Raw genomic sequence first — 24374 nt, 5'->3', positions numbered from 1 at the left:
ATGATGCGGAGCATCCCTCGACCATCACCATGGACGCATACCACCACCGCAAGCATGGAGAGAACCTATGATGGGAGCTCACGCGCGTGCCGTTGAAACCAAGGTTAACTCCTTCCTCTTCGAACTCCATTTGATTTCACATGTGAACCGGGTCCTACCTCAAACGGAGATATTATGCACTCTCAGGTACCGAGCAGATGACCGTGTGGAGGCAAGGACGAAGACCCAAACACACAAGAAGAAGGACAAGGAGAGAAGCATCAAGACGTGCGAGGAGACGAAGCTCCCTGGACACCCCGGGTGCCCGGCCATCTTGGCCCCGGGTACCCGGCCCCGGCCTGGGCCACGCTCCAGCCACCCCCTAGGTGCCCGAACTCTTGGGCCCGGGTGCCCGGCCGCCCACCTGGGCTACTCCGGCCCCGACCCCTTGGCACCGGGTGCCCGGGCCAACCCCCCGCGCCAGCCCAACACCACCCCAGGTGCCCGGAACTTTGGCCCGTGTGCCCGGCCTCTCTCCCAGCGCCTGCCCAGACCGCTCCGAGTGCCCGGTCCCTCTGACCCCGGGTGCCCGACCTGCCCCGTCTTGTTTTCGTGTTGAGGTCTTTTTGGTCTTTTGTAACCCTACCTCCCCCAACTTCGTCCCTAGGATTACAAATACTCTTTCCCTAGCTCATTTGGAGGATAGCAAAGTATTTAGAACACCAAAGAGGGATTTGCTCCTTGTATCCCCTCCTCTTGGATATCAAGCCCCACATAGGGAAGAATCCTTGGGATTATCAAGCCCTCCTCTTGGAGAAGATCAAGATCAAGACCTCACCTAGTGGGAAGAACTTACCTAGTGCTATTTTCCTTGAATTGTTCAAGTAATCTTGTGGATCTCATGTATGCTACTCTAGTGGATGTGATATTTGGGTTTGTTTGAGTGATTTGTCCCTTTTGTTCTTGAGTGTTCTTCCTCTTTCCCCCCTCCAAGTGTGAAAAGATCCCTTCTAGGGTTTCACCCTACAACACTCTATCTCACATATGAGCTATCATAATGCTAACCCTAGAAAGAGGGAGGAGGAGGAGTATATATAGTCTAGGGGGACGAAGGGGTACACGGGCCTCGGGCCCTTACACTGTGCACAGAAAGGGGAGGCCGGATGTCCGGCCTTCGCGAGGTACCGGATGTCCGGGCTGGCACCAAATGTTCGGGCGGTCAGGGCTGGCCTTGACGCTCTCTGGATAGGCGGGACCCGGGATGTCCGGGTGATGGGCCGGATCTCCAGCGGCTCGGGACAGGCGGGATGTCTGGGCCTTTGGTCGGATGTCCGGGCTGGAGGGCCGGCTCTTCTGCTGAGGCCAGATGTCTTGGCTGTTCGCCGGATGTCCGGGCCCTGTAACCTTGGCTGTTGGTCCTTATTGCTCGTGACACTTCCAGGGGCCGGATGTTCGGGTCCTGGGAGATGTTCTTGACTCCTTCCATTGGTTCTCCTCATCCATGAGCTTGGTGACTTGTCCGTCTTCACGTGCATCCTCAGGAGGGTCCTATTGATACCTAATCGTGCACAACATTCCGTACTTAGGTAGTAGCCATGTGTCAAGTGGATCATATGTGATATCATGAAGGAAGGAAGTCACCTCGGTCTCGAGAGCTCTAGCTCGTGCTCATGTCATGGGTCCTCTTGGCACTTGGTGAAACGATGGTAGGTCCATGGGGATGACCAAAGGATGCTCCGCATCAACATGGCTGTTGAAGATGCTGACATGTATGAAAGTTCAGTTGCTCAATCTGTTTTGAGTGTGCAGGTCACACAAGCTGAGCAAAATCAGAGGCATAACTTGTTCCATAGAAAGGGAGTTGTGAAGGAACGTTATGTTCGCGTCATCATAGATGGAGGGAGCTGCAACAAATTGGCTAGCATGGAGATGGTGGACAAGCTATCTCTCACCACAAGACCACATCCACATCCTTACTACATCCAATGGTTGAACAACAGCGGCAAGGTTAAGGTAACACGTACTGTTCGAGAGTATTTTAGTATAGCTACATATGTTGATTCTGTTGATTGTGATGTGGTACCCATGCAAGCATGTTCCTTCTTACTTGGTAGACCATGGAAATTTGATAAAAATTCTGAACACCATGGTAGAAACAATCAGTATACTAGTTCATAAGGATAAACATATTACTTTGCTTCATATGTCTCCTGATTCAATTTTGAAAGATGATATTAATAGAGCTAATAAAGCAAAACAGGAGAAACATAAGAGTGAAAATCAAATTGTGGCAAAAGAAGTTGAGCAACAAATGAAGCCTAATAATAAATTGTCTATAGTGTTGCTTCTGAAATTAAATTGAAAAGTGCATGTTTACTTGCCATGAAATCTAATATTGATGATCTAGATGTCAGCAAATCTGTTTGCTATGCTTTTGTGTGCAAAAAGGCATTATTTTCATTCGAGGACGTGCCTTTCTCTTTGCCTCATGTTGTCACTAACATTTTGTAGGAGTTCGCTGACATCTTTCCACAAGACGTGCCACCGGCATTACCACCTATTCGAGGGATTGAGCATCAGATTGACTTAATTCCCGGTGCGTCGCTGCCAAACCGTGCACCATACCGTACCAATCCAGAGGAGACGAAGGAGATTATGCGTCAAGTACAGGAGCTACTCGAGAAAGGTCATATACGTGAATCCCTTAGTCCTTGTGTTGTTCCTATTATACTAGTGCCTAAAAGGATGGTACATCACGTATGTGTGTTGATTGTAGAGGCATTAATCATATTACTATTCGTTATCGTCATCCTATTCCTAGGCTAGATGATATGCTTGATGAATTGAGTGGCTCTGCAATATTTTCCAAAGTTGATTTGCATAGTGGATACCATCAAATTCGTATGAAATTGGGAGATGAATGGAGAACATCATTTAAAACTAAGTTTGGATTATATGAGTGGTTAGTCATGCCTTTTGGGTTAACTTATGGACCTAGTACTTTCATGAGATTAATGAACGAAGTTGTACATGCTTTCATTGGATGATTCGTGGTAGTCTATTTTGATGGTATACTGATTTATAACAAATCTTTGAAAGAACATTTGGAACATTTACGTGTTGTTTTTATTGCTCTACGTGATGCACGTTTGTTTAGTAACCTTGGGAAGTGCACCTTTCGCGCCGATGGAGTATGTTTTCTTGGCTATGTTGTTACTCCACTGGGAATTGAAGTTGATAAAGCCAGGATTGAAGCTATTGAGAGTTGGCCGCAGCCCAAAACGGTCACACAAGTGAGGAGTATCCTTGGCCTCACTGGTTTCTATAGGCATTTTGTGAGAGATTTTAGCACCATTGCTACACCTCTCAATGAGCTTACAAAGAAAATGTGCCTTTTGTTTGGGGTACCGCACAGGAAGAAGCCTTCACGGTATTGAAAGATAAGTTGACACATGCTCCTTTACTCCAACTTCCTGAGTTTAATAAGACTGTTGAGCTTGAACTTCATGCTAGTGGAATTGGATTAGGAGGTGTGTTATTACAGGATGGTAAACCTGTTGCATACTTTTCTGAAAAATTGAGTGGGCCTAGTCTGAACTATTCTACTTATGATAAAGAATTATATGCTCTTGTTCGGACCTTAGAAACATGGAAACATTATTTATGGCCCAAAGAATTTGTTATACATTCTGATCATTAATCTTTGAAACACATGAAAAGTCAAGCAAAACAGAATCGTAGAGATGCTAAATGGGTTGAATTCACTGAGACTTTCCCTTATGTCATTAAACACAAGAAGGGTAAAGAAAATGTTATTGTCGATGCATTATCTCGTTGTTATACTATGCTTTCAAAACTTGAGTGTAAAATATTTGGTTTGGAGACCATCAAAATCAATATGTGCATGATGCTGAATTTAAAGATGTATTGCAGAATTGCAAAGAAGTGAGAACATGGAACAAGTTCATCGTTAACGATGGCTTTGTGTTTCGTGCTAACAAGCTCTGCATTCCAACTAGCTCTGTTCGTCTTTTGTTGTTGCAGGAGGCGCATGAAGGAGGATTAATGGGACACTTTGGCGTGAAGAAGACGGAGGATATACTTGCTACACATTTCTTTTGGCCAAAGATGAGACGGGATGTTGAACGTTTTGTTGCTCGCTGCACTACATGTCAAAAATCTATGTCACGACTCAATCCTCATGGTTTATATATGCCTTTGCCTGTACCTAGTGTTACTTGGGAGGATATATCTATGGATTTTGTTTTAGGATTACCTCGAACAAAGAAGGGGAGGGATAGCATATTAGTTATCGTGGATAGATTTTTGAAAATGGCACACTTCATACCATGTCATAAAAGCAATGATACTGCTAATGTTGCTGATTTGTTCTTTCGTGAAATTATTCGCTTGCATAGTGTGCCAAATACTATTGTTTCAGATCGTGATACTAAATTTCTTAGCCACTTTTGGAGATGTTTATGGGCTAAGTTGGGGACTAAACTACTTTTTACTACTACTTGTCACCCCTAAACTGATGGACAAACTAAAGTAGTCAACAGAACATTGTCTACTATGCTTAGGGAAGTTTTGAAGAATAACAAGAAAACGTGGGAAAAATGCTTGCCTCATATTGAATTTGCTTATAATCATTCTTTGCATTCTACTACTAAGATGTGCCCTTTCGAAATTGTGTAAGGCTTCCTACCTCATTGTAACGCCCCGAGACCGATGTGCCAGGTGTCTTCCAGTTATTCGCTGTTGTTGTCATGTCATTTGCTTGCGTCTTGCATCTTATCATGTCATCATGTGCATTCCATCATCATGTTTTCAAAACCTGCGTCCGTTCGGGTTTCCCCCAGTTCTTTTCGTTGTTCGTTCCGAGCCCAGACACACTTGCACGCGCCCCCGGCATGTCCGAAATATTATTTTATAAGTGGCCGGAAGATGTTCTCGGAATGGGATGAGAGTTGACGTGTGGTCTTATTATAGTGTAGATAGACCGCTTGTCAAGTTTCATCGCATTCGGAGTTCGTTTGATAGCCCAACCGTTAAACTATAGCGGCAGTATAGCCGGTCTAACGTCGGACGTTTTCGGTCTCCGAAAACAGTCGCCGGGCCTCCCTCTCTTCTCTTCTCTCAGCTCGAGACCATCTACACAGCCCACTACTTACCGCCAGGTCCAACCTAACATCTCTCGTCAGCCCGCAGCCCCCCCTCGCGCGCGTCCGAAAGTTGTCCCGAACCCGACCCGGGCTGTCGCTATCGTTGTGTCCGGATCATCCCCAAACATCTACAAAACGTCTCCGTTTTGTTAATTGGACTTCCTAACATATTTATCCTCGACCGTACGATTTTGATCGTAGGGACGAGTTAGCCCCTAACCTAATCCGTGATGTTTATATATAGTCCACCCCTAGTCTAATCTCAGACCAAATCCCTAATTTCTAGGGATCCTCCTAGCCGCCGCCGCACTCATTCCCCACCTCGGGATCCTCTCTTCCCCTGCACCAACCACCAGCCATCTCCCCTCGATCCATCAATCCACCCAACCATTCGTAGCCTCCCTCATTTTTTTTGGGATCGATAGGAACCGCGCCTGGATCCCCTCCCTCTCGGGTCTTCCTTGGAGCCAGCCGTCCCCGCCGGTGACGAGCAACAGCGCCAACAGGACCTCCCCGTGCGCCGCCAAATCCAGGCCGGGCCTCCTCGCACCCTTCCTCCCCTGCTCCTTTTCCCATCCTTTTTTCTCTCTCTCTCTCTCTCATGTTGCTCTCTCTCTGTTGTCTTCGCAGCGCCGCCATGGATGGCCTCCCGTAGCTCCAGCTCGTTGTGCCGCCGCAGTTCCTGACTGATCTGCGCTGGAGAACCTCAGACCCGCGTCCAGCCCTCGTTCCCATGTCGTTCCTCGCGCGCCGGACCTCCCCAGCTTGCCGGAGTCCCAGTAGTGTCGCCTGCTCCCCTGCTGCTGCCGCTGTTATCCTCTGTCGAAGACAGCGAGCCCTGCCTCATCTACGCGCCGATCTGCCGTGGGATGCCTCAGAACGGAGCTCCACCGCTACCCTAGCCTCGGATCCGGCCGGTTCCCATCACGCCGAAGATCTCGCGCCCAAGTCCATCCCCGGCCTCCTCCTGCTTCTGCGTGTGAGCACGCGAGGAAGACGAACCCCGTGCCAAGCCCCGCGCGTTTCCTCTGCTTCGTTGACCCCACACTTGGACCCGCTCGTCTCTCCCGCTGCCGCTGTTTCTGTTGTTCAGAGACGAGAGCAGCAGCTTGTTCACCTGCCTCGCCTCGCTTTGACCGCACCTGGGCCGGCCCTTCTACTCCCTCTCCACCGCCTTGGGCCAAAGCCCATGGGTGAGCATCTCCCAGCGCCTCCTATTTTTTTTCTTCTTCCCTGCTATTCGGCCCTGTTCGTTTCAGCCCACTTATGTTTTTTTTACAGATCCACGATTTTCCTAGTTATTCCAGTAAACCTGTTTTACAGTTTAGTCCCTCTAGATCATGCATTTAATAACTCATCAACGGTGCATCATATTAAAATGTTTTATATATGAAAAATGCTTATAATTTTGTGTAGATTAATAATATGTTGTTTTCATCCATGTTTAAAATATTTAAAATGTTGTTTGATTAAGTTTGCTCCTATGCCATGCGAGAATGCTTTAATTCATAACTTAATAACCGTAACTCCAAATTTAATAAACTTTATATGTAAATGGGTTGAAAAATGCATAGTTTAACTTGGTGGCATTGCTTTGCATGTTTAATAACTCTAAAATTGTGTTTAGGGCAGATCAGTACCAAACCAATATATGCATATGGGGATTTACCAGAATTGTTGATCGTTACTTCTGGCCTCATTTAAACTTGACTAGATAGGTAGTTTTACTTTGCTTCACCCTCTTGCCATGTTTAACAACATTTAATATTGTTGGGTACATAAACGAGAGAGAACTAAATAAGTCATGTGGTGTTTTCTTCAATATGAAACTCCGTTGCATAACGAGCTCCACTTAATTTGTAGGATTGTTTGTGCACTTTGCCATGCCATGCCTCATTAAACCGGACATGCATCATACTTGATTGTGCATCATGCCATGATTATGTGGTGGTTGTTTACTATGTTGTTTGCTTCTTTCCGGTGTTGTTTCTTCGGTTTGGTTCCGATAACGTCGCGTTTGTGAGGACCCATTCGACTACGTCCGCGTGTCTTCTTCATGGACTCATTCTTCTTCCTTGTGGGATTTCAAGCAAGATGATCATACCCTCGAAATCACTTCTATCTTTGCTTTGCTAGATGCTCGCTCTTTTGCTATGCCTATGCTACCATGCCTACCACTTGTTTATCATGCCTCCCAAATTGCCATGTCAAACCTCTAACCCACCTTGTCCTAGCAAACCGTTGATTGGCTATGTTACCGCTTTGCTCAGCCCCTCTTATAGCGTTGTTAGTTGCAGGTGAAGATTGAAGTTTGTTCCTTGTTGGAACATGGAGATGTTGTTCCTTGTTGGAACATGTTTACTTGTTGGGATATCACAATATATCTTATTTAATTAATGCATCTATATACTTGGTAAAGGGTGGAAGGCTCGACCTTATGCCTGGTGTTTTGTTCCACTCTTGCCGCCCTAGTTTCCGTCATATCGGTGTTATGTTCCCGGATTTTGCGTTCCTTACGCGGTTGGGTAATAATGGGAACCCCTTGACAGTTCGCCTTGAATAAAACTCTTCCAGCAATGCCCAACAATGGTTTTACCTTTTGCCACCTAGCCTTTTCTTTCCCTTGGGTTCTGCAGACTCAAGGGTCATCTTTATTTAAACCCCCCCCCCCCCGGGCCAGTGCTCCTCTGAGTGTTGGTCCAAACTAGAGTCCTGTGCAGCGCCCCCTCGGGGAAACTCGAGGTTTGGTTTTAGTTGTATGGAGAGCTCATCTGAGTGTGCCCTGAGAACGAGATATGTGCAGCTCCTATCGGAATTTGTCGGCACATTCGGGCAGTGTTGCTGGTCTTGTTTTACCATTGTCGAAATGTCTTGTAACCGGGATTCCGAGTCTGATCGGGTCTTCCTGCTAGAAGGAATATCCTTCGTTGACCGTGAGAGCTTGTCATGGGCTAAGTTGGGACACACCTGCAGGGATATGAACTTTCGAAAGTTGTGCCCGCGGTTATGGGCAGATGGGAATTTGTTAATGTCCGGTTGTAGAAAACCTGAAGTTGATCCTAATTAAAATACATCAACCGCGTGTGTAACCGTGATGGTCTCTTTCCGGCGGAGTCCGGGAAGTGAACATGGTGTTGGAGTTATGTTTGACGTAGGTTGTTCTAGGATCACTTCTTGATCATAGTTGTTCGACCGTGCTTTGCCTTCTCTTCTCGCTCTCATTTGCGTATGTTAGCCACCATATATGCTAGTCGCTCGCTGCAGCTCCATCTCATACCTTTTACCTTACCCATAAGCTTAAATAGTCTTGATCGCGAGGGTGCGAGATTGCTGAGTCCCCGTGGCTCACAGATACTTCCAAAACCAGCTTGCAGGTGCTGATGAGACCGTGCAGATGACGCAACCAAGCTCAGGAGGAGCTCGATGAAGATCTTGTCCTTTGTGTTGTTTCGTTCTAGTTGATCAGTAGTGGAGCCCAGTTGGGGTCAATAGGGGACCGTGTCGGTTTTGGGGTTCTTCTTTTATTTTGGTTCCGTAGTCGGACCTTGATTGTATCTGGATGATGTAATGCCTTATTCATGTAATTGTGTGAAGTGGCGATTGTAAGCCAACTATGTATCTTTTTCCCCTATTGTATTACATGGGTTGTGTGAAGATTACCTCACTTGCGACATTGCTTTCAATGCGGTTATGCCTCTAAGTCGTGCTTCGACACGTGGGAGATATAGCCGCATCGAGGGCGTTACACTCGTGAACCTATTGATTTGTTGCCTCTTCCATCTTCGAAGAAGGTTAATTTTGATGCTAAACAACATGCTGAATTGATCTTAAAAATTCATGAGATAACTAACGAGAACATTGTGCATATGAATGCTAAATATAAACTTGCTGGAGATAAGGGTAGAAAACATGTTGTGTTTGCATCTGGAGATCTTATTTGGTTACATGATAGATTTCCTGATTCATGCAAATCAAAGCTAATGCCACGTCCTGATGGTCCTTTTAAGGTGTTAGAGAAAATAAATGATAATGCATATAAACTTGAGCTGCCTGCAGATTTTGGGGTTAGTCCCACTTTTAACATTGCAGATTTGATGCCTTATTTCGGTGAGGATGATGAGCTTCCGTCGAGGACGACTTCATTTCAAGAAGGGGAGGATGATGAGGACATCAATACCATTGTTACACCCACAGCCCCTGGTGCTATACATACTAGACCAATTTCGAGAGCTCGCGCACTCCAATTGAATTACCAGGTACTTTCGTTTCTTGGTAACAATTCTAATGTTCATGAGAATATGATGCTGCCTAAATTGGACACATTTGTGTTGATTATTAATGAAGGGCCTAGCATGGACAAGAGGGATGGACACTGGAGCAGGAGGCGCGCGTGAAGGAACGCAGAATAGCGTTTCTAGTGCATATTTCAGCACTTTGAAGCCCTTGTGATGACATACGAAGACATTAAAGAAATATACAAGATGCTCCTTCATAAATTTCGTCCATAGTTTATTTTAGGTGCTGTGCCACCTTATTTTTGGGCCAAACCCATGTAATTTCGAAATACTTGAGCATAGGCTGTTTTTAGAGTCTGTATGTGTGGGGAAACAAGATTTAGGGTTGGTTTTGGACCCCTCCTCCAAGGGTCACAAAATTGCCCCTCTTCCACCATATATACAACCCTTAGGGCATCGTTTTGACTTTGGGTTTTGTTCAGATTAAAAGTTTGCCATAGCTGCAACTTCGCGTACTTCGTTTGTGTTCATCGACTAGACCAAGAGGTCACAGAACCCCACCTTGATCAATAAAGCTTTCATCTTATATTCAGAATATCCAAATTGCAATCTTAGTTTCTTGCTTGTTCTTTGTTTGCTTGTAGGAAATACACCTTCGTCGTCGGTTGATCATGCTCCGACGTGATCAATAACACCTCGGAGTTGGTTTAGCGATTGCTAATGTGCGACGTCCTCGCACGTTCGTAGTCGGATCGTCGAAGTCTACTCCTCCGAAACGATAATCACCATCTCATCGAAATAAGAGACACCTTTTCCTCTATCAAGAAGGGTGGTAGAGTAGACGACAAAGACAAAATCATCCGAAACTCGGTTTTTCAACCTAGATCCAGCCCACGAAATGTAATTGACGCTGACGAAGAGGGTGATGGACGTGTACCATGTTTAGTCGTGATCGTTTTGGCGGGTGATGGAGCTCAAATGGAGTTCGTATGGCCAAATTGTGGTCCTTTTGTGGATACAACATCGGGGGACGGCCCGTGAATTCAACTTTCAGGGTAAGTTGATCGCGCTGACGAGCCATCTTGCAAAACTCGGGATGCTCTATAATTTTTCATGTGCATAAACATAATGAGAAAGAGCTGTTATGTACTATATCATTTAAGAATAATGCATCTCCTGGTGACAAAGTGAGGGTGGTAGCGGGGCGGGCGATAGACCATGTAAAGCATAAATTCTTGGGTTTGGACGCCACGAAGATCCTCCTCCTTCTGTCCTGACTGAACCTGTTGATAGTGGAAAAGGTTTCCCGATGTTTCGATGAGATAGATATCGTTTTCTGTGGGAGTCGACTTTGACGATCCGACTACGAACGTGCGAAGACGTCGCGCCTTAGCAAGTGCTAAACCAACTTCTGAGGGGTTATTAACCACGCTGGAGCACAATCAACCTGCCCACGAGGGTCTATTTCCAGCGAGCAAACAAAGAACAAGCAAGAAACCGAGATTGCAATGTGGATATTGCGAATATAAGATGAAAGCTTTATTGATCAAGATGGGGTTCTGTGACATCTTGGTCTGGTCCTTGAACACAAACGAAGTACGCGAAGTTGCAGCTATGGTGAACTTTTAATCTAAACAAAACCCAAAGTCTGAGCAGTGCCCTAAGGGATGTATGTATAGAGGAAGAGGAGGGATTTCGTGTCCCTTGAAGGAGGGGTCCGAAACCAACCCTATCTCTTGTTTCCCAACACATACATACTCTAAAAACAGCCTATACTCAAGTATTTCGAAATTACATGGGCCTGGCCCAATAATAGGGTGACGGAGCACCTATAATAGCCTCTGGACAAAATTTATGAAGTGGCATCTTCCATATTTCTTCCAAGGCTTCATGCACTCATTATGGTGGCTTCAAAGTCCCGAAATCATCACTTGTAACTCCATTCTTGTTCCCCTTGCGCATGCCATCATCTCCATGCTTAATCTTGCTCAATGTTCATTTTTCTTGTCCAAGCTAGGCCTTTCATTTGTAAGCAAGACAAATGTATCCAATTTAGGCAGCGTCATATTCTCATGAACCTTAGAATCATTACCAAGAAATGGAAGTACCTGCTAATTTAATTGGCGTGCGTGAGCTCTAGTAATTGGTCCAGTATGTATAGCAGTAGGGGCTGTGGCTGTAACAATGGTATTGATGTCCTCATCACCTGTAGTCTTTCTGGTTTGAAAATGGAAGGATGGTGCATTGCTCTATATATTATTGTCCTTATATTTATCCGTGGGTGAGCTCACAAAAGGGTGGTACAGTACACGTCAAAGATAAAACCATCTGAAACTCAGGTTTTTAACCCGGATCCGGCCCTCGAATTGTTGTCGACGCCGATGAAGATTGTGATGGACGCGTACCACGTTTAGCTGTGATTGTTTTGGCGGATGATAGAGCTCAAATGGAGTTCGTATGGCCAAATTGTGGTCCTTTTGTGGATACAACATCGGGGGATGGCCCGTGAAATCAAATTTCAGGGTAAGTTGATCGTGCCGACGAGCCATCTTGCACCATTCGGGGTGCCCTATAATTTTTCATGTGCATAAACATAATGAGGAAGAGCTATTATGTACTTTATCATTTAAGAATAATACATCTGCTAGTAAAAAATTGAGGGTGGTAGCAGGGCAGGCGATAGACCATGTAAAGCATGAATTCTTGGGTTTCAAAGCAACGAACAGCCTCCTCCATCTGTCCTGATGGAACCTATAGTCTTTCCTATTTGAAAATGGAAGGATGATGCATTTCTTTATATGTTATTGTCCATATATCTGTCCGTGGGTGAGCTAACAGAAGGGTGGTAGAGTACACGTCAAAGATAAAATCATCCGAAACTCTGTTTTTCAACCTGGATCCGGCCCACGAAATGTTGCCGACGCCCACGAAGAGGGTGATGGACGCGTACCATGTTTAGTTGTGATCGTTTTGGCGGGTGATGGAGCTCAAATGGAGTTCGTATGGCCAAATTGTTGTCCTTTTGTGTATACAACATCGGGGGACGGCCCGTGAATTCAAATTTCAAGGTAAGTTGGCCGCGCCGACGAGCCATCTTGCACCATTCAGGACGCCCTATAATTTTTCGTGTGCATAAACAGAATGAGAAAGATCTATTATGTACTTTGTCATTTAAGAATAATGCATCAGCTGGTGAAAAAGTGAGGGTGGTAGCGGGACGGGTGATAGACCATGTAAAGCATGAATTCTTGGGTTTCGACGTAACAAAGAGCATCCTCCTTCTGTCCCGACAGAACCTATAGTCTTTCTGGTTTGAAAATGGAAGGATGGTGCATTGCCCTATATGTTATTGTCCATATATCTGTCCGTGGGTGAGCTCACAGAAGTGTGGTAGAGTACATGTTAAAGATAAAGTCATCCGAAACTCGGTTTTTCAACCTGAATCCGGCCACCGAAATGTTGTCGACGCCGGCGAAGAGTGTGATGGACGCGTACCACATTTAGTTGGGGTCGTTTTGGCGGGTGATGGAGCTCAAATGGAGTTCGTATTGCCAAATTGTGGTCGTTTTGTGGATACAACATCGGGGGACGGCCCGTGAAATCAACTTTCAGGGTAAGTTGATCGCGCCGACGAGCCATTTTGCACCATTCGGGATGCCCTATAATTTTTCATGTGCATAAACATATTGAGGAAGATCTGTTATGTACTTTATCATTTAAGAATAATGCATTTGCTGGTGAAAAAGTGAGGGTGGTAGCGGGGCGGGTGATAGACCATGTAAAGCATGAATTCTTGGGTTTCGACGCCACCAAGAGCCTCCTCCTTCTGTCCTGACAGAACAAGTAGTCTTTCCTGTTTGAAAATGGAAGGATGGTGCGTTGGTCTATATGTTATTGTCCATATATCTGTCCGAGGGTGAGCTCACAGAAGGGTGGTAGCGTACACGTCAAAGATAAAATCATCCAAAACTTGGTTTTTCAACCTGGATCCGGCCCCCAAAATGTTGTCGACGCCAACGAAGAGGGTGATGGACGTGTACCATGTTTAGTTGTGATTGTTTTGGCGGGTGATGGAGCTCAAATGGAGTTTCTATGGCCAAATTGTGGTCGTTTTGTGGATACAACATTGGGGGACGACCCGTGAATTCAACTTTCAGGGTAAGTTGATCGTGCCGACAAGCCATTTTGCACCATTTGTGATGCCCTATAATTTTTTGTGTGCATAAACATAATGTGAAAGAGCTGTTATGTACTTTATCATTTAAGAAGAATGCATCTGCTGGTGAAAAAGTGAGGGTGGTAGCCGGGTGGGCGATAGACCATGTAAAGCATGAATTCTTGGGTTTTGACGCAACAAACAACCTCCTCCTTCTGTACTGACAGAACATGTAGTCTTTCCGATTTGAAAATGGAAGGATGGTGCATTGCTCTATATGTTATTGTCCGTATATCTGTCCGTGGGTGAGCTCATAGAAGGGTGGTAGAGTACATGTCAAAGATTAAATCATCCGAAACTCGGTTTTTCAACCTGGATCCAGCCCCCGAAATATTGTCGACGCCGATGAAGAGGGTGATGGCCGCGTACCATGTTTAGTTGTGATCGTTTTGGCGGGCGATGGAGCTCAAATGGAATTCGTATGGCCAAATTGTGGTCCTTTTGTGGATACAACATCGGGGGACGGCCCGTGAATTCAACTTTCAGGGTAAGCTGATTGCGCCGACGAGCCATCTTGCACCATTCGGGATGCCCTATAATTTTGCGTGTGCATGAACATAATGAGAAAGAGATGTTATGTACTTTATCATTTAAGAATAATGCATCTGCTGGTGAAAAATTGAGGGTGGTAGCAGGGCAGGCGATAGACCATGTAAAGCATGAATTCTTGGGGTTCGATGCAACGAAGAGCCCCCTCCTTCTGTCCTAACTGAACTTGTAGTCTTTCGGGTTTGAAAAGGGAAGGATGGTGCATTGCTCTATATGTTATTGTCCATATATCTGTCCGTGGGTGAGCTCATAGAATGATGTGACGGCGTCCCGATCTTTTGATGAGAGTGGGGATAATTATTGATTTGGTGGATTTTGACCTTGATGATCCGACTATACCATACCCGACGATATGCCTGGACAATCGCTAAACCAATTTCCGATGGTTATTTACCTTGCCGTAGGCACGATCAACCTGAACAACGAGGTACGAGTTCCTGCAAGGAACCGAAGAATCGACAAGAACAAAGAATTACAATATGAAATTGCAGATGAAAAAGTGAGCACACGAACTAGATGAATAATTGGGGTACCACTGTGGATCTAACAAAGCGGTAGTCCTAGACGTCTCATAGATGCGAATTGTAGCGGTGGCTATACAATACAATAAGACCCAAGTCTAAACCTAATAAATTGTAGCTATTTATTGGAGGATTACAGGAGCCTGCGCCGCCTCGACTTTCCTTTTCTGTTATGAGTATGTTGCAGCCGATGGTAGAGAGGGCCACATCCTTGTTCCATGTTGGGCTTGTGGTGGACATCAGATCCATGTATGCATGCACGAATCACACATGGACTTGGGCAGGCCCTTAGCCGGACACCACACCGGAACCTCTAGTGGTTCCAGACTCGGGCAGGCGACCCTCTTCCAAGAGGGGCAAGCCGTCTGTGACGGTGACCTCTGTCCATCCAGAGGCACCAGACGAACTGCTGGGAGCGCTTCGCGACGCTTCCATCGACGAAGAGCACCGCACTATTATGAGTGCGGTGATCAAGAAGGTTCAGTCCGCCAAGAGCGGACTGACTGAAGCCTGTGCCATCCTTCTAACAGGTTTTGAGGTAAGTATTTAAAATATGGGAAAAATATTATCGCATAGACAGTAGCCCCTGATGCTCTGTTTGGTTTTCACAAAGAAAAGTCGAATAGAGGATCAAATAATATCTGCAGGAGTCTAATATAAATATGTCTATATGCATATGCAGGCTTCGGTGCTGACCTCTGCCGCACTGATTGCGGAGGTCGCTGCACTGAAGCAGAACCTCGAGCGGTCCGAGAAAGAGCTCGGTCTTGCCAAGTGGCAACTCGAGGAGAACAAAGGTAAGTAATGCCTTGTATATATATATATAAGATGTAGTTGCAAAATGATAGGATCATCGTGGATGTGCCAGGGGCCACGACCGAAGTGGCGACCCTGAAGCAAGCGATGTCCGAGGCCGAAAATAAAGCGGCCAAGGAGTGCACCGAGCGGGAAAAACAAGAGGCACGGGTGGGCGAGGTGCAGCAAGAGCTCCAGGATCTCGTGAAGAAGCACGAGGCTTTGGAGTTTGACTCGAAGACGCGAGAATCCAAGCTTGCCGTGTCCCTCGAGAGCACAAAGCATGCCAAGGCCGAAGCCCAAAAGGCCCTCCAGGAGATTGAGGCGATGAGGAAGATAGTGGCGGGTAAGGCATTCAATATGCAAAGCAAGCATGTGAAAGTAAATTACTTGTTACTTACCCGATTCCGGAGCTCTCCAGGAGCATTCGCAGATTTGCCCCGCAGCGTGTCGGATGCCGCGAAATATTACCAGGCCGAGGAGGGAAGCTCGACGGAGAAGTTATTCTGGTCTCAGTATACTGGGACCGAACACCCGATGCCTATGAGCGATCAGCTGAAGCAACTGGTCGAGCTGCACAAGGCGGCCGAACAGGCCATGAGGGGCCTTATAGTCCAGATGTGGCCTAGCGACTCCCTTCCCAATAGCTACTTCAGCCTGGTGAGGCGGCTTGTGGATGCCTGCCCACGGCTGGAAGTCATAAAGTAGTTCATCTACATCGAAGGTGCACGCCGAGCTTTTGCCCGTGCGAAGGTGCACTCGGCCAAGATGGACGCCGAGAAGCTAGTGAAGGAGGGGCCGCCGCAGGACAAGGAGCATCGCCACCCCGAAATGTATTATGAGGGTGTCCTGAAGGGTGCCCATCTTGTGGCGGACGAGTGTGCGAAGGATGTAATTTTTGAATGAACTTGCTCGTGTGATCCTGTATTATGAAAACTTGTTCATATGCGCTATGCAGCACTTGTTTGAATTTAAAATATTACCTTCTGTGCGGCCTTTTATCAAATCTAAGAGATGGCCAGTCGTCGGCTTCTGCTCCCATGCCACGAGTGCTGGGGTGTTCGGGATAAACCTGAGCACTCTTTTTCCCATTGTTGGGTCCTTCGAGGGAGGTGCTCAGCACAACGAACAAGGCAATCGGACTATAATGCTTTATCACTCTCACTTAGCCATAGAAGTCTACAATTTTAAATTTTGGCGAAGCCCCTGGTATTCGGAAGGCCGAATTCGGGGCGCTATACACGCCTTAAGCCGGACAAAGCCGACTCCTCGCTCTAAGCGTCATAAGTCTTTCGGGACTCGAGACCTCTCGAACAGTGACCATCTCTCGCCTTATCATGACAGTCAGTTTTAGCTTTCTCTACTGAGGTGCTTAGCCCAGATGAACCGGGGCACAATCGCAGTAGTTCTCCCAGTGCTACCTTAGCCGATATAGCGGAACATAAGGTACCAAAACATGGGAGCCGGGCAAACCCAACTATTGACCCAAGACATGATTCGGAGCTAATGCATGTAATGCTATAAGTTCGGGGTGCCACACTGTCGAAAGTGTTCGGACATCTCACGCCGTATTATGGGGTACGCTTAAGCCCCTAGCGTATTGGCCGTACCAGAGTGTACGGTTGCTGAATGTCATGAATGAACATATATATATATATAAGAAGAATGCGATAATAGTCTAGTGCTATGCATTGTTTATTCAAAAAGGTGCGTCGAAGCAGAATGATACAAGTAGTGCGATAAGCAAAAAGTAGGACTATTTGACATGTCCCCTCCAAGGGCAAGCTGGGGAATGGTATTTAAAGCAAGTTTTTCACTCGTTATCAGAGACCACCTGGGAATTCCTTGATGCGACGTAGCTTTCTGCCTCCTTGGTTGTTGTATCGTGTGTTCGGCAATCGTACTGCCGGACGGGCCTCCAGAGATTAAAGTCCTGAAAGAAAGAAAAATAACAAAGCGGGAAGCCCCTAGTGCGGTTAAGCCGCGCCTTGGGGCGTGCCGTAGTCGTGCCCCCCTTCCCACCTGTGCCCATGGTATTTTCAATGCGTAATTATGTACGCGTGGCATGAATTTTGCCGTTTGGCTGGGACTGGGGTGGGGGCCGCATTGCTATGTGAGCTCGGAACGTGCCAGGCGGTCTTGTTGCCGATTACTCCGGGCTCGCTTGAAGGTGTCCGGGTCCTTAATCGCCGAACTGGTGGATTGCCTTAAGAGGCTGCTTTGCACTTCTGCTGCGAGGGCCGCAGTGTGCTCCTCCGTGAAGAGAGAGCGCTCAGTGTGCTCCCCCCGAGGTCCTGGCATCTTGAGCTTGAGATATGCATAGTGCGGTACCGCGTTGAATCTCGCAAATGCGGTTCGCCCGAGCAGTGCATGATAGCCACTGCAGAACGGGACTATATCGAAGACTAACTCCTCGCTCCGGAAGTTATCCGGGGATCCGAAGACCACTTCCAGTGTGACTGAGCCTGTGCAATGGGCCTCTACACCTGGTATGACGCCTTTGAAGGTCGTTTTTGTGGGTTTGATCCTTGAAGGGTCTATACCCATTTTGCACACTGTGTCCTGATAAAGCAGGTTCAGGCTGCTGCCGCCGTCCATAAGGACTCGAGTGAGGTGAAATCTGTCGATGATTGGGTCTAGGACCAGTGCGGCGAATCCGCCATGACGGATACTAGTGGGATGGTCCCTGCGATCGAAGGTGATCAGACAGGAGGACCATGGGTTGAACTTTGGGGCGACTGGCTCCAACGCATATACATCCCTTAACGCACGCTTCCGCTCCCTCTTGGGGATGTGGGTTGCGTATATCATGTTCACCGTCCACACTTGTCGGGGGAACCTCTTCTGTCCTCCGGTGTTCGGCTGCCGGGGCTCCTCCTCGTCATCGCTATGTGACCCCTTATCTTTGTTTTCGGCATTTAACTTGCCGGCCTGCTTGAACACCCAACATTCCCTGTTGGTGTGGTTAGCTAGCTTGTCGGGGGTGCCACGTATTTGGCACCAGCGATCGAGTATTCGGTCCAAACTGGACGGGCCCGGAGTGCTTCTTTTGAATGGCTTTTTCTGCTGACTGGGTTTAGAGCCTCTGAATCTGGCATTGACTGCCGTATCCTCGGTATTGTCGTTGTTGATGCGGCGCTTGTGTTTCTTGCGACGTGACCTGCCATTGCCATCCTTGGTATCCGAAGTACCATGGTTTTTTGATATGTTATTGCTGCGAGCCAGCCAGCTGTCCTCTCCCGCGCAAAAGCAGGTCATCAGTGTCGTGAGGGCTGCCATAGATTTCGGCTTTTCCTGGCCAAGGTGCCGGGCGAGCCACTCATCGCGGATGTTGTGCTTAAAAGCTGCTAGGGCCTCTGCATCCGGATAGTCGACGATTTGATTTTTCTTTGTCAGGAACCGTGTCCAGAATTGCCTGGCCGATTCCTTTGGCTACTAAATTATGTGGCGCAAGTCATCGGCATCTGGTGGTCGCACATAAGTGCCCTGGAAGTTGTCGAGGAATGCGGCTTCCAGATCTTCCCAACAGCCGATGGATTCTGCTAGCAGGCTGTTGAGCCAATGCCGAGCTGGTCCTTTGAGCTTGAGTGGGAGGTATTTGATGGCGTGTAGATCGTCACCGCGGGCCATGTGTATGTGCAGGAGGAAGTCCTTGATCCATACCGCAGGATCTCTTGTGCCGTCATATGATTCAATATTTACAGTTTTGAAACCCTCTGGGATTTGGTGATCCATTACTTCGTCTGTGAAGCATATGGGGTGTGCGGCGCCTCTGTAGTGGGCTATGTTGCGACGCAGCTCGAATGAGTCTTGTCCGCTGTGTTCGGCTCGGCTGGATTTACTTTTACTGTATCCGGCGTGACGGTTATCGTCTCGCGTAGTGGCGCGTCCTCGTGATCCGTAGATCGATCTTGCGTGTTTTGCTTTGTCCTCCAATACGTCTCGCAGGTCTAGCGTGTTTCCCCATGCCTTGTCATTTTTATTTGAGTGGCGTCGGGGTGCGGGCTGAGTTTTTGGCTGAAATGCCTCTCTGTCGCAGCCACGAGGTGGCCGATCAGCCGCATCATATGCTGGAGATGTAGGTTTGAATGCTTCCTCCTCCAGTCGGGGTAGAAACCTGCGCTTTGGGTAACTCTTGGAGGGGCGTTCGAGTTCATATTCCTTGGCCGCAAGGACTTCAGTCCATCTGTCAGCTAGCAAATCTTGATCAGCTTGAAGCTGCTGCTGCTTTTTCTTAAGGCTATTTGCCGTGGCTATAAGCCGGCGCTTGAAGCGCTCTTGCTCGACGGGATCCTCCGGCACGACAAATTTGTCATCGTCGAGGCTTGCCTCGTGTTCGGAGGGAGGCATGTAATTATCATCCTCCGCCTCTCCATCTGCCGCTCTCTCGGGAGGGCTGGCTTCTCCATCCTCCTGCTCTAAATCTTGCTGGAGGGGATTGTTGTCGTCTTCGGCACTGTCCGAAGTGCTATTATCTCCTGTGTCAGTGTCACTGACGTCGGCGCTTGGGTTGCTTCTTGGAGGGGTCATCCTCCGCTGTCCCGTCGCCATTGCCTTCTTTGGGTGTGTCCACCATGTATATATCATATCATGAGGTGGTTGTCCAGTGCCCTATGGACGATGGTTCCTCTTCATCTCCCGCATCATCGTCCATACCGTTGATGTCTTCGGAGTCGAAGTCGAGCATGTCGGTCAAATTGTCGACAGTGGCTACTAAGTGGGTGGTGGGTGGGCGGCGAATTTCTTCATCATCCGCATCACAATCCTGCCGAACATAGTTCGGCTAGGACTCTCCTGACAGGGAGAGAGACCTTACTGAGTTCAGTATGTCGCCGAAGGGCCAGTGATGAAAGATATCCACGGAGGTGAACTCCATGATCGGCGCCCAGTCGGATTCGATAGGCACGGGCGTAGGCGGTTCGGAGTCCGTGGCCGGGGAAGAATCCAGTAGTTCGGCGTCACGACTCCCGTGAAGGGTAAGGTCGATACTCGGTTCGATCACCACTGAGAATACGGCCTCCGTGGCGGGGTCTATCCACCCGTCCATAGATGGCGCAATTGGCTCCGAATTGAGGGTCGGAGCGGCTGCCGGTGCGGTCTCCTGCACTCTGTCCGATGGTAGAGCTATATCATGCTCATTGTGACCGTGTGGTGCACTCGGCAGGGGCTCGAATCCGTCGAAGATCAAGTCTCCGCGGATGTCGGACGTGTAGTTTAAGCTTCCAAACCTGACCTGGTGGCCAGGGGCATAACTCCCGATCTGCTCCAGATGGCCAAGCGAGTTCGCCCATAGTACCGCCGAATACAAAGATCTGTCCGGGGAGAAAGGTCTCACCCTGGACTGCATCGCTATCGATGATCGAAGGAGCCATCAAGCCTAACGGTGATGACACAGAGGAACTCTCAATGAAAGCACCAATGTCGGTGTCAAAACCAGCGGATCTCGGGTAGGGGGTCCCGAACTGTGCGTCTCAGGCGGATGGTGATAGGAGGCAGGGGACACGATGTTTTACCCAGGTTCGGGCCCTCTTGATGGAGGTAAAACCCTACGTCCTGCTTGATTATTCTTGATAATATGAGTAGTACAAGAGTTGATCTACCACGAGATCGGAGAGGCTAAACCCTAAAAGCTAGCCTATGGAATGATTGTATGTTGTCCTACGGACTAAAGCCCTCCGGTTTGTATTGACACCGGAGGAGGCTAGGGTTACACAAGGTCGGTTACAAAGGAGGAGATATGCATATCCGTATTGCCTAGCTTGCCTTCCACACCAAGTAGAGTCCCATACGGACACGGAACGAAGTCTTCAATCTCGTATCTTCATAGTCCAACAGTCCGGCCAAAGGATATAGTCCGGGTGTCCGGAGACCCCCTAATTCAGGACTCCCTTAGGAGGTGACGAATCGCATGCTCTCCACTCTTCTCCGTGTGCTAATCAAGAAGAGCATCAAGGAGTGGGAGGAGTGCCTACCCATTTCCGAGTCCGCCTACAACCGTGCAAGACACTCGACTACCAGCAAGTCCCCTTTCGAGGTCGTCTATGGCTTCAACCCATTGTCACCATTGGACATCCTTCCTCTACCACTACAAGAGCACACAAATACGGATGCGAGTGCCCGAGTCAACTACCTCAAGAAGATGCATGAAGATACAAGGCACACCATCGAGCGCTAAGTACAACGACTCGCAACCAAGCTCAACGTCAACAAGAAACACATGATATTTGACATTGGAGATCTTGTGTGGCTACACCTTCGCAAGGACCGCTTCCCCAACAAACGCAAGTCCAAACTTCTACCACGAGCCGACGAACCGTTCAAGGTGCTAGCACGCTACAACAACAATGCTTACAAGATCAACAATGCTTACAAGATCAACAATGCTTACAACAACAATGCTTACAAGTACAATGTGAGCGACATCTTCAACGTCAACGACCATTCACCCTACCATGGTGATGAAGATTTCGATCCGAGGTCGGATCTTTCAAAAGGGGGGGGGGATGATGCGGAGCATCCCAAGGCCATCCCCATGGACCTACCTACATCTCCCACCACACCACTTGCACCAATGACAAGAGCCTGTGTGAGAACCATAGAGAACGAGGTTAACTCTCTCCTTGTTGAACTTCCCTTTGATCCACTTGAGACATGGCTACTACCTCAAACGGAGATGCTTTGTGTGCTTAGGTGCCATGTAAGCAACCAAGGAAAAGTTACAATGCAAGATGGACATCAAGAGCATGAAGGACATCTTCCCAGCGCAGAAATACCGCTACAACCACCCAACTACCGGTCAACCTTCTGTAATCGAGCGGTGCAAGGTTGGTACAGCCCCGGTTTGGATCGGTAATAGCCAAATGACTGGTACTACCGCCCAAGCACCAGTACAACCGCTGAGCACCTTCGGAAACACCTCCAGGAACCAGTACCTGAGCTCCCAGCGGTACTACCGCCCTCATGACCGGTACTACCGGCCTACCTGTGCGCAGTGAAAGGGTCAACGACCCTTATAACCCCTAACTTACCCCTTGGACTATAAGTACTCACCCCCTAGCTCCGAATTAGGGTTAGTGTTGTGTTAGCTCATATTTGAGATAGAGCTTGGCTCATCAATCCAGATCTACTCCTCGAGAGAGACCGCGGCCCCTCTTCGGAGAAGATACACTTGGATTCAAGACCTCCTCGCAGAGAAGATCATCAAGACCTCCTCACGGAGAAGAACCGGTTACCCTATGTATCGTCCCTTGTTGATCGTGGATCGTGTATCTCTGTGCGTTTCAAGGATCTAGCACATGTGTAATTGAATCTGGTTGGTTTGAGTGATTCTCTCATGTTCTCCCTCGTGTTTCCCCACGTGTTCTTGGTAGGATCCCCTCCAATCGTGAAACATCGGGCCACTGGGTTCTAACCTACATCATATCCTCCCAAGGAACACTAGGTACAGGTAAAGGCATATATAAACCATGAGGATTGAGTCGTGACTTAGCTTTTTGACATGTAGTGCAGCGAGCAACAAATGCTCAACATCCCATCTCATCTTTGGCCAAAAGAAATATCCTCTGTCTTCTTCACGCCAAAGTGTCCCATTAATCCTCCTCCATGCGCCTCCTGCAACAATAAAAGACGAACGGAGCTAGCTGGAATGCATAGCTTGTTAGCACAAAACACAAATCCATCATTAACGACAAACTTGTTCCAAGTTCTCCCTTCCTTACAATTCTGCAATACATCTTTAAATTCAGCATCATGCACATATTGATCTTTGATGGTCTCCAAACCAAATATTTTAAAGTCAAGTTGTGAAAGCATAGTATAACGATGAGACAATGCATCAGCAATAACATTTTCTTTACCCTACTTGTGTTTAATGACATAAGGGAAAGTCTCAATGAATTCAACCCATTTAGCATGTCTACGGTTTAGTTTTGCTTGACTTTTAATGTGTTTCAAAGATTCATGATCAGAATGTATAACAAATTCCTTGGGCCATAAATAATGTTGCCATGTTTCTAAGGTCCGAACAAGAGCATATAATTCTTTATCATAAGTAGAATAGTTCAGACTAGGCCCACTCAATTTTTCAGAAAAGTATGCAACAAGTTTGCCATCTTGTAATAACACACCTCCTAATCCAATTCCACTAGCGTCACATTCAAGCTCAAAAGTCTTACTAAAATCAGGAAGTTGGAGTAAAGGAGCATGTGTCAACTTATCTTTCAATACTGTGAAGGCTTCTTCCTGTGCGGTACCCCAAACAAAAGGCACATCCTTCTTTGTAAGCTCGTTGAGAGGTGCAGCAATGGTGCTGAAATCTCTCACAAAACGCCTATCGAAACCAGTGAGGCCAAGGAAACTCCTCACTTGTGTGACCGTTTTGGGCTGCGGCCAACTCTCAATAGCTTCAATCTTGGCTTTATCAACATCAATTCCCTGTGGAGTAACAACATAGCCCAGAAAAGATACTCAGCCGATGCAAAAGGTGCACTTTCCAATGTTACCAAACAAACACGCATCACGTAGAGCAATAAAAACATCACATAAATGTTCCAAATGTTCCTCCAAAGATCTACTATGAATCAGTATATCATCAAAATGGACTACCACAAATCGTCCAATGAAAGCACGTAAAACTTCGTTCATTAATATCATGAAAGTACTAGGTGCATTAGTTAACCCAAAAGGCATGACTAACCACTCATATAAACCAAACTTAGTTTTAAATGCAATTTTCCATTCATCTCCCAATTTCATACGAATTTGATGGTATCCACTACGCAAATCAACTTTGGAGAATATTGTAGAGCCACTCAATTCATCAAACATATCATCTAGCCTAGGAATAGGATGACGATAACGAATAGTAATATTATTAATGCCTCTACAATCAACACACATACGCGTAGTACCATGC

General features: G+C 47.2%; 1 long non-coding RNA gene across 1 annotated transcript; it reads left to right on the top strand.

Annotated features, from left to right (window-relative positions):
* Window positions 1-5425: 5425 nt before the first annotated feature.
* On the top strand, window positions 5426-8803 carry LOC147990423 (uncharacterized). Its single transcript, XR_015599397.1, has 2 exons — window positions 5426-6337; window positions 8512-8803. It is a non-coding gene; the product is annotated as an uncharacterized LOC147990423 (long non-coding RNA).
* The last annotated feature ends 15571 nt before the right edge of the window (window positions 8804-24374 follow it).

This window comes from Triticum urartu, chromosome 1A, assembly GCF_056163025.1.
Source record: "Triticum urartu cultivar PI428250 chromosome 1A, HENAU_Tu73, whole genome shotgun sequence".
NCBI classification, from domain to species: domain Eukaryota; kingdom Viridiplantae; phylum Streptophyta; class Magnoliopsida; order Poales; family Poaceae; genus Triticum; species Triticum urartu.
This window is presented reverse-complemented; position numbering and strand designations above follow the sequence as displayed.